At 40.7% G+C, this 10,177-nt stretch overlaps 1 protein-coding gene across 1 annotated transcript in view; it reads left to right on the top strand.

Annotated features, from left to right (window-relative positions):
* Positions 1-4,528: 4,528 nt before the first annotated feature.
* The window catches only part of st6gal2a (ST6 beta-galactosamide alpha-2,6-sialyltranferase 2a), a 38,046-nt gene continuing 32,397 nt past the window's right edge, over positions 4,529-10,177 (top strand). Inside the window, exon 1 of the mRNA XM_058081930.1 lies at positions 4,529-4,708. The gene's annotated coding sequence lies outside the window, so the exon portion shown is untranslated. The remainder of the gene's footprint in view (positions 4,709-10,177) is intronic.

Raw genomic sequence — 10,177 nt, 5'->3', positions numbered from 1 at the left:
GGTTCTTCTTATTATCTTAACACAACAGAAACGTGTGGAGCTCCGGGTTGTTCCTCAGTGCCAGATCACTTCCCACTTTGGTCCTACGGTTCACAGGCGGCGTTTGGTTAAGTCGTCTTTGGTGAGCTGATTTATCGTTCACGGCCACGCGGTAATTGCAGCGCCTGATGGAGCGCAAACGGATGAATAAATCCAGGTAGTGCACTAATTTGAACGTTTGGCATTTACTGATGAGGCAATTAAGCGGAGCGACTCGCGAAAACACTCGGGTGTCACTAACACGGTAAACTACTTTCACACAAATACAAACGTGCTTGCGTCTAGGTGACCACCTTTTAATTGGATGACTTTTTTTTTTTGCATCGTTTTTGTTGGATTAAACCAGCGGTGTCCAAAGTGTGGCCCTGTACCCATTTGTAGCCTGTGACTGTTTGTGTATTGGCCCACGGTACATTGTAAATATATCATTTAACAACAAAAAATTTTAAAAAATTGCAATATAATCTGAAAATATTAGTATAATATTAGTAAAAAATTATAATACTATGGGAATAAAGTTATAATATTATGAGAATGAAGTCATAATATTACAAGAAAAAAAATTTTAATATTTGGAAAATGTAAAAAAAAAGTACACTGTTTGTGTATTGGCCCACGCTACATTGTTAATATGTCATTTAACAACAAAAAATGGAAAAAATTGCAATATAATCTGAAAATATTAAGACAAAAAGTTAATATAATAACATAATATTATGAGGGAAAATAATTTTTAGTCTTTCAGTCGACTTTTAGGAACACAAGGAAAAAATTATAATATTATGGGAACAAAGTTATAATATTATGAGAATGAAGTCAAAATATTTTGGGAAAAAAGTCATAATAGTACAAGAAAAATTTAAGAATTTAAAAGAAAAAGTTGTAATTTTATGACAATAATATAATATTATGAGGAAAATAATTTTTAGTCTTTCAGTTTACCTTTTAGGAACACAAGGAAAAAAGTATAATAGTATGGGAATAAAGTTATAATTTTATGGGAATGAAGTCATAATATTACAAGAAAAAATGTAAGAATTATAGAGAAAAAGTTGTAATTTTACGACAATAACATAATATTATGAGGAAAAATATTTTTTAGTCTTTTAGTCTACTTTTAGGAGCAGTAGGTTGTGGAAAAAATTATAATACTATGGGAATACAGTTATAATATTATGGGAATGAAGTCAAAATATTTTGTAAATAAAGTCATAATATTACAAGAAAAAAATGTAAATTTTGGAGAAAAAAAAAGTTCATACTAATATTAATCTTTTCCACCTTTTCTTTTGAACAACCTCTCTCCCTGTCCTTTCTCTCTTGTGTGAGGCAGTGGCACACTCATTCTGCCTGAGATGCGAAGTAAACAACGCCATTTTTGCTGAGTGTGTCCCCTTGGAAGTTGGGCTTGAGGCCTTGCCCCTGGTGGGGGAGTTCAAGTATCCCGGAAAAAGGGAAGAGGGAAGCCTGGAGTGTTGAGTTTGACAGGCGGATTGGTGCAGCGTCTGCAGTAATGCGGGCCCCCGTCACGGTGAAGAGAGAGCTGAGCCAGAAGGCAAACTCTCAATTTACCGCTTGATCTATGTTCCCACCCTCACCTGTGGTCGTGAGCTTTGGGTCGTGGTCGAGCGAACCAGATCACAGATACGAGGAATGAGCTCGGAGATGGACCGGTTGCGGTGGCTCGGGCATGTAATCCGCGTGCCTCCTGGACGCCTCCCTGGTGAGGTGTTCCAGGCATGCCCGTACCCTGGGGCACACCGAGCATACGTCCGGTAGCCGGACACTTAGCAGAAGAAAATGGATGAATAGATGGACTGAATTCTGTCGTGAGGTAGTGGATGTCCCCCAAGAATGCTGGATTTACATTTAAAAGTATCAGATTCCTCAAAGCATCCGCTACTTAAAGGTCTCCCATTATGCGGAATTGACTTTTTAATAATGTTCTAGCAGTCATTTGTGTCCCTGGCTGCTGGCCTAAAGGTACTCACTCCTCCCACAATGGTGATATACGTAATTGAATGAAACAGAGAACAAACAAAACCCAATAATTACGGGATTATATCCTTTACTTCCAATGTATTATATTGTAATATGTACAAAGTCAAACAAATAGAATTGAATCGATTATCATCAGACGTCACGTCTACCCTTGAATCTGCTCGACTGCGTCAGATTGGGAAAAGCAGGGGGAAAAAATCCTACTTTCACTCCTTCATCAGCTGTCAGTCAAAATCAAGGCCCGCCCCCTGCTCCATAGACCTCCAGGGAAGCTCAGCTCCCCCTGAAAGTGACATTTCACCTTGTACTTCGGTACGTGACTTAAAATTAATAAAAATAAAAATAAAAATAAAAATAAAAATAAAAATAAAAATAAAAATTAAAATTAAAATTAAAATTAAAATTAAAATTAAACAAATTATTTAAAAAAAATTAAAAACTTTAATTATATTAGGAAAGCAGGAAGTGAACAAATGTAACAGTTACTGATTGTAAAAGTACCAGATGGAGGGGTAGGATTTAATAAGCTTTGCTTCTTCCTACTCCTTTTGGACATGTGGAACTGGGAACTGATTATGGGATGCATTCAGTTTGTAATCTGATGCATGTTCAAATGAAATTAAACCATTACCATTACCATTACCATTACCATTCCAACCTTTTATGTGATTGTCAATCCAAATATTGCAAATAGAATATACAACAACAACAACACAGAAGCCATAGAAAAGTGCATGAAGACAAAGACAACAATACGGCTAAAGGACCATTTAAGAATGAGACACGGAGCAAAAGTTTTACCGTCTCAAGGGTGCACAAAAGCAGCCGTCAAGTGAGCCGTGAGAAAACAAACAACGAGGGATGGGAGGGTGTGGGGGGGGGGGGGCCTAGCGGTGGACTGAACTAGAGTCAATTCAGAGTTCAATCATGTCTTCCATCTTGCGTGCTGCCAAGTTCTGTTGGTGCCTGAAGAAAAGAGGCCACCAGGACATTTGGGGGCAACTGCTAGACATTCATGGCCAGACCCTGACGGAGCGAGAAAAGAACCATGCCCCCCCTTACCCCCCCTCCATGCTTTATTCAATTCAAATACTCTACTTCAGGGGTTCCTCACACAACACAAGTTTAGATGAAAATGGGTAAAAGCGGTATCATTTTGAAAGATACTAAAAAGCAAATAAATTTAAACCAGGTCCAAACTGCAAAAACACAACAACAATGGTGGGGGGGGGGGGACATTTCATCCAAGAGGAGAATGAGGCTAATTAGAATCCTGCAGCAAAGTGGAGACTGTGGAGTAGAATATACCGTATCAAGAGGGTAAGCTAATGTTAGCATGTGTGTTTTTGACCAAATATGTTTTTTAAATCATTATTAGAGCCTTGTCGACATTAAATAACACCCCTATCATCACTTTTACACTTCTATTCATTTTTTATACCACATTGAGATTCTTATGCTACAAAACCTCAAGACACATGTGAGCTAGCGAGCTAACAAGCTAACCAGTTTGCCTCAAAACGTATTAATCCTCAACTCAAGGAGCAAAAAAATGTACCACTTCCACACGGAATGGGAGGAAAACACTACCTGGTTAAGCACTATGCTACATACCACTTATATTATGACTAATAATAGACTATAATCTACCAAGAAAATGTTGTCGCAGGGGTGCTGGAGCCTATCCCAGCTGTCTTTGGGCGAGAGGCGGGGTACACCCTGGACTGGTGGCCAGCCAATCACAGGGCACATATAGACAAACAACCATTCACACTCACATTCATACCTATGGACAATTTGGAGTGGCCAATTATAATCACCGGTTTGAACAGTAAAGATAATAGAATTTGTCACTTGCTGCTTATTATTATTCATTCATTCATTCATTTTCTACCACTTTTTCCTCACAAGGGTTGCTGGGGGTGCTGGAGCCTATCCCAGCTGTCTTCTTGGGGCGAGAGGCGGGGTACACCCTGGACTGGTGGCCAGCCAATCACAGGGCACATATAGACAAACAACCATTCACACTCACATTCATACCTATGGACAATTTGGAGTCGCCAATTATAATCAAGATCGAAAAATGAAAGGCAAAATCTCAACAACATTCGATTATATACAAAAACTTCAAGTTTAAAAGTATTGGTATCAGTATCAATAATAGTGTTCCATAATTATCAGGTATCGGTTCGATTCCCACACCCCTTTTGGCATGAAAAATTGGCTTTTCAAAGCAGGTAGTGCACAAGCACAAATTGCACCACAGTGCCAACTACTGGTGTGGCAAGCACATTACAGCAAACTGGACCAAAATACAAAAAGGCACATTTGTACAATATTAGTGTCATGTATATATTATATATTATATTCCCGATGTGATTCTAACCTACTCATGAACATCCGCTCCAATTTTTTTGAAGAAAAAAAAATGCAGCTCCTCGGCGGCTCCGCCCCTCACGCTCAGATGTGGACGCAAAAAAAGGGGGTGGAGGGGGTCCAGCAGCAACTATGTGACAGACAGACAACACGGACCCTCCGTTGCTCTGCTCGCAGGTACCGCGGAAGGCACAACGGAGCTGGGCCGCATGCAGGACGCCTCATAATGACAGCAATGCCACGCAGGACCACGGCAGCATCCTCTTGTGGCGTGCACCCCCACGCTTTTTAGGTAAGCCTGGCTTTTGTTTCCGCCGGCTCCGCTCGTCTTTTGCATTGCATTTATTAGGCGCTGTGTTCATGTGTGTTTGGATTTGTGTGTGCACTCGTTAACGGCAACAACAAAAAACACCACACGCGGATGAATGGTGTGTTGCGTTTACGTGTACCGTGTCTTTGTCCCCGGCAACGTGCAAGAGGCTGCATTCCGCCACGAGAGACACTGCGCGTGCACGTATATCCACTGTCATGTGCAGTCTTGACAAAAAAAAATATTTATTGTGCATAAAATACCTTAAATGATAACACGTTTATGATTGGAAATGTACTATGTTCGCTTACTAGTTCAAGTGTCAAGCGGAACCATCAGTACATCTAAATGAATAATAATAAATCCTATTACTGCCGGTACAATCGTGGGAAACTCCAAAAAAACAAGGTCAATTGAACGCATCGCTCATAACAAGACAAACAATGGAGGAGGCGGAGGAGGCGGCTCTCCTCTATTTACTTCTCGGCGCGATTTTATCCAAGAAGAGACTGCGGGCACGGACAAAACGGCTTGCTGCAGCAAAGTGGAGATTGAGGGATATAATATTGCAATACCCACGGCTAAAACACAGCAACAGAGTAAGCTAACATTAGCATGTGGGTCAGTTTTGGTCATTTAACATGAGGTACTATTTGCAGTACCATTTAGGGCAGGGTTTTGCCATTTCCTAGATAAGATAACTTCAGGATATTTGCTTGTTTTGGTCAATTTTAACCATGAAGCCGCAAATGTCACTCAATACGGTATCTGCTCCGCATTTTTGGAACACCAATAAGTATTTCTAGGACCTCTAGCTCTAGGTTTTGCTAGTAGAATGGAGTAACTGGGTAAACTAAAATTAAGAAATGTGTTGTTGTGTATCCTCAAATATCCATATGTTATCAGCTCCACACATTTGGAACACTCAGGTACTATTTCTAGTACTATCTAGTACATGGGTTTTGCCATGTAGCACAGGGGTAGTTCATGTAAGCTTGTTTGTTTTGGTCCTTTCCGCATGTTTGGAATCCCAGGTACTATTTCTAGTACCATCTAGTACCTGGTTTTACAATGTTACACTAATGTCAGGGTACGCCAACGTTAGCGTGTTTGTCATTTCTAGTTGCGTAGCGTCAAATGTTACCCTTATGTAATCTACATTCTTGGAACCTTGGGTACTATTTCTAGTACTATCTAGTACTTCCTTTTGCCATGTTGCACAGGGCAAGATAATGTTTGTTTGTTTTATGATGTACAGGTTAAGCTAATGTTAGCATGTGTTTGGTAAGGTAATTTCTATTGGCGTATAGCGGATGGAATCAGGGAATTGGCCACTAATGTCAGGGTACGCCAACGTTAGCGTGTTTGTCATTTCTAGTTGCGTAGCGTCAAATGTTACCCTTATGGTATCTACATTCTTGGAACCTTGGGTACTATTTCTAGTACTATCTAGTACTTGCTTTTACCATGTTGCACAGGGCAAGATAATGTTTGTTTGTTTTATGATGTACAGGTTAAGCTAATGTTAGCATGTGTTTGTTAAGGTCATTTCTATTGGTGTATAGCGGATAGAATCAGGGAATTGGCCAATAAAAATAGAATGTACTATTAAATGTGGAAACTCCTCCTATTTGAAGCTAGCAGAGTTAGCTTGGTTTAGCAGAGCATGCTAGTGTGGCTGGTTGTGTGTGAGACACAAGCAAAATTGTCCAATATATGTAGGGATTTTTGCATTAATTAATTGATTTATTATTCACAAAACCAAAAAAGTATGTCAAATACGTTTTTTGTACCTGCTTTTGTAAGTGTAACACGTATACAGCAAGTAGTATCAGGTACTACTATGCTTTCAATTCAATGTTATTTTTTAAAGTGCCAACACTTCCTGTGCTTGTTTCCTGTGTTTCCTCACCCAAAAAGTGAAGGTTTGAGGATGCCGAGGGGGCAGGGTTGGTGGGGGGGGGGCGTGAACAGCAAGCAATTAAGTGTGTATGCTAGTGAGCGTGTGTGTGTGTGTGTGTGTGTGTGTGTGTGTGTGAGCTTTGAAGTGCTTGCGTGTCTGTCACCTACAGGAAACTGGCTGTTTGTCACTAGGAGCTGTCCAGACGTATCTGGGGATCAAATGGTTGTCTTTCCGAGGAAGAGTGTGTGTCACTAGATGGGATATTCCGCTAAATACACACACACACATTTGCATCATTCGCAATGCTTGAATCGAATTAAGCGGACTGTTGTTTGTTGAACGTTTCAACAGACGAGAAGCGTCCAGTTTCCTCGATTCCAGGATTGCGGATTACCACGACTGGAAAGACTGATGTTGATTTCCTGTGGTGTTGTGCACGTCTTATAGGTCAGCCTTATTTTTCAAAATGCAAAGTTTGTTTGGAAATGGAGATGAATTTATGGGGAATTTATGCGGATAAAGCAGGGGTGTCCAAACGTTTCCAGCAAGGGCCACATACTGAAACTTTGATAGTTTGTAAAGCACGTAGGTATGTTATTGGAAGTTATAAATATTTCAATATTTACCTATATGTGTGATATAGGTGAAAAACCTTTTATTAGTATTATTATGATTTACATACATTTTTGCTGTTTTTTAATTTTTCAAATATACCAAATAATTTAAATTTTCCAAATAATTCCTATAATAATAATAATTCCCATAATATTTTGTCTTTAATATAATATTATGACTTTATTCTCAAAATATTTTGTCTTTATTGCCATAATATTAAAACTTCAAAATTTCCAAAAAATACAACTTTATTTGTTTTGTTTGTTTCTCATATTTCTACAACTTTAAAACAAACATATTTCTTCTTTAATATTTCAATTTTATGCTAGTATCAGGTACATGAACTAAAACCCGAGATCAGTCCTCATTCACAGATCAATTCTGCCCTTGTGCCACCTTTAGCAAACACTTGAAATGCTGCAGTGATAGGAACAAGCCCTGGGCCCGGGTTTCAGGAGGCTGATAAGATTTGACGTGTTGAAGATCTATGTTTTTTCCCTCATTGTGGAAGGTTTGCAGAACATTTGGCGACATGTGAGACGTCCCACATTCTCACATTTATTGGTGTGATGTCATAATTCAGACCCATAAATATTCTACATCTCTACTTTTTATGTATTTGTGAGAAGGTATATATTTTAATTGTATATTCTATGGGACAACACTTTCATAGACTGTAATGTAAAGCTTGTCCAATAATGTAAATCTACTGTCCCCTCTAATGTCTCATCCGCTGGAAACAGAAGAGAAAACAGCCCTCATAAAAATGCCCAAATTAGCATGATTGTCTTAACTCTTTTGGGTATGGATCTCACTAGAACTTCACAGATGGTTTCTGGAATCCTCTCTCAGGCCCCCATGACGACATGATGGGGCTGGTGGCTGCCAGACACCTTGCACTCCTCTTTCGTCTGTTTGAAGCGATAACATCAAATTTGCATGTTCTCGTCGTGCGTTTGCTACGGGTACTCCGGTTTCCTCCCACATTCCAAAAACATGCTAGGTTAATTGGCCGCTGCAAATTGTCCATAGGTATGAATGTGAGTGTGAATGGTTGTTTGTCTATATGTGCGCTGTGATTGGCTGGCCACCAATCCCGCCTCTCATCCAAAGACGGCTAGGATAGGCTCACCAATGACGACTTGTGTCAATTTTACACTACCGATCAAAAGTTCTAATTCTGTTATTGCTACTGTATGTAAAAGCCATGCATCGAAATGGCACGCACATCTCTAAATAATGCACAACGAACATGCTAACGAGTGCTAAGTGCACGTGCGGAGACAAATCATGCCCCCCCCCCCCTTCTTATTGCTATAGAAGTGATGTTGGCGCCTCTTTTGGCTGGATGTCCGCAGCATCCTGGCCCGGCTATGCCAGGGAAAGGGTCCAGGTGTTTTCTTCTTCTCTATGCCCGCCAACAATGAGCTTCATGCATGAGTGTTCCTCTTTATCAGTCCTTGCACCAGGAACGGGGGGGGGGAGGAAAAAAAGCAAAGAAATTGCAAAACATGCGCCGGGAGCCACATTTGCTTGTACATACCTGAGAAAGACAAATGTTGCCTGACACTTTGCAGTTGGCACGAGGAGAAACGGTGCGATGGCTGCCTTGTTAGCGCTACTGATGTGCAAAATGTGTTGCAAAACCACAAAGCACTCGAGAGACCTGGGAGTGAGAAGATACACTGCATGGATAAACACTATTTAGGCCGCTTCACCTGCTGGAGATGGACGCTAAAAACATCATGTTATGATATTAGCCTTTTCTGAGGTCAAAGGTCAATGATGTTGGACGCGAGAGAGCCAAGAATTGTCCCAAATGTCGTGCTAAGATGCAGAATTAAGCTTTTGAATGGAATATTGCTATTTTACTGCAAGTTTGATCTATCGGTCCATCGGTCCATCGGTCCATCGGTCCATCTGTCCATCTGTCCATCTGTCCATCTGTCCATCTGTCCATCTGTCCATCTGTCCATCTGTCCATCTGTCCATCTGTCCATCTGTCCATCTGTCCATCTGTCCATCTGTCCATCCGTCCATCCGTCCATCCGTCCATCCGTCCATCCGTCCATCGGTCCATCGGTCCATCGGTCCATCGATCCATCTATCCATCCATCCATCCATCCACCCAATTATTCCCCTTGCAAACAGCGTCTTTTAATACTAATGCTAATATATTTGATGTCATTCAGATGACACCAGCATGACAATTGATCCGTTGCTTGTAAAAATCCATTCCGTGTCTGGGTAAAGGATGTTTGGATGCTGCCACGCCAACCGCCAACCTAAGTATAGCAACTAATGAAATGTATAATTGCAGTCAGCGATGACCCGATAACATAGTTAGTCCGAGATTGAGCGCCCTCATTAGCGGCTGCTCACAGGAAGTCCGGGGAGTAAGCCACTTACGTGTGCAATGACGCTTGCTCATGAAAAGGTGTTTAACTTCATACTTCCTGTATTTACGTGGGGCAGCTAGGACGTTAGCGTTGGGTAATGGTATTGAAAAGGAACAAAAAACAGCTAAATTATGCATTTGGATGAAATCTAAAATGACATATTTTGACATAAATGTAGCTATTTTTTTCCAGGGTGTACCCCACCACCCCACCAGTACCTCACCTTGTCGTGAAAGCTCACTTCTGGTCTGAGGAAGTGAACTCGATGTTGTCGAGTACACATTTTGATGTTTGTTTTTTTTCCCAGGCGGGAGTGTGACTGGCGTCTGTGTCATGTGATTAAGGTTCAGGAACTGTAACCCCCATATCAACTTTGATGATGTAATCATGTGCATGTTAGAAGGAGTTTTTGGGCTGTTTTGATCATGATGGATTTGAATTTGGGGCTGAATTGGACAAATATTCCAGGCGTCACACCGGCAACCCCAAACAGATGTAAATTATCACCGGGACAAAGTTGTTTTTTCGGTAGCC

Source organism: Doryrhamphus excisus, chromosome 9, assembly GCF_030265055.1.
Source record: "Doryrhamphus excisus isolate RoL2022-K1 chromosome 9, RoL_Dexc_1.0, whole genome shotgun sequence".
In the NCBI taxonomy this organism is placed as follows: domain Eukaryota; kingdom Metazoa; phylum Chordata; class Actinopteri; order Syngnathiformes; family Syngnathidae; genus Doryrhamphus; species Doryrhamphus excisus.
The sequence above is the reverse complement of the archived record's forward strand: the minus strand, read 5'-3'. Positions and strand labels throughout refer to the sequence as shown.